The sequence below is a fragment of the Fulmarus glacialis genome, unplaced genomic scaffold (assembly GCF_000690835.1).
Source record: "Fulmarus glacialis isolate BGI_N327 unplaced genomic scaffold, ASM69083v1 scaffold11448, whole genome shotgun sequence".
Classification (NCBI taxonomy): Eukaryota; Metazoa; Chordata; class Aves; order Procellariiformes; family Procellariidae; genus Fulmarus; species Fulmarus glacialis.
The window spans coordinates 11,328-12,226 of NW_009227594.1; positions in this window are offsets into that span (position 1 = coordinate 11,328).

Genomic DNA, 899 nt, shown 5'->3' on the forward strand with positions numbered 1-899 from the left:
GTATCATCTGTCTAGAGAGTCTTACTGACCTCCAACACTGTCCATACAGTGTAGAGTAACTACACTGGGGCATGACCTGTCTGATAGGGGAAAGGCTCTGGGCCCTGGGCCTCCAACAGCCCTGGTCATGGCCAAAAGGGTATGAGAGTGAAGTAGTCTTTATTCCTCTCTTAATGGTGCTTTTCAGGACACCAAGCAGTCCTTGGTGGGCCTCGTGGGAAAGCTGGCCTTGAAGCTGCAGGGTTGCTTTTCTCTGACCAATGGGGTTGTGAATCTGGGACGTTTTTATCAGCAGTAGATGAAAGTAGAACAGAAAAAAGGCAGGAGCAGGGTGACGGCATTAGGGTCCTATGCAACCTTGGGACAGGTTTGTCCTTGAGACTTGGTGATTCCTGTGTGGAGTAGCAAAGATAGTGGTCAGGGATGTCCATGGGTCAGTCCTGTCCAAGGTGCAGAAAGGGTTGGTTTACTGTGTCCCCCACTAGATGAGTCTTTTCAGTGCTTGCTTGGGAGGAGTATCAGATATGGAGCCACACTGTTGCACTGAAGTTGGTAGCACTTGCAGGACAGGATGCTGAGAGCCAATGCAGAGATAGGGTCCCATGCAGCCTAGACACCTTCTGTTTGACCCACTGCTTGCTTTCCATAGTAAACCCTGGCACGGCTCCTCCCAGCTATACACTGCGAGACCTGCAACCTCAAATGCCTTGACATCTGGCAAACTCCTAGGAGGTATAAATCTTTGCTGAAAGCAAGGAAGCCATGGGATCTATTCCAGCCACAGATTTGGCTCACTGAATCCAAGGGCAGGCAAATGAATTGTGATTGCTGGTTCTGAGCAGGCAGAGTTTAGGGTTGGGGATATGATTTGTCATGACAAGCACTGAGTTCTGCACTTG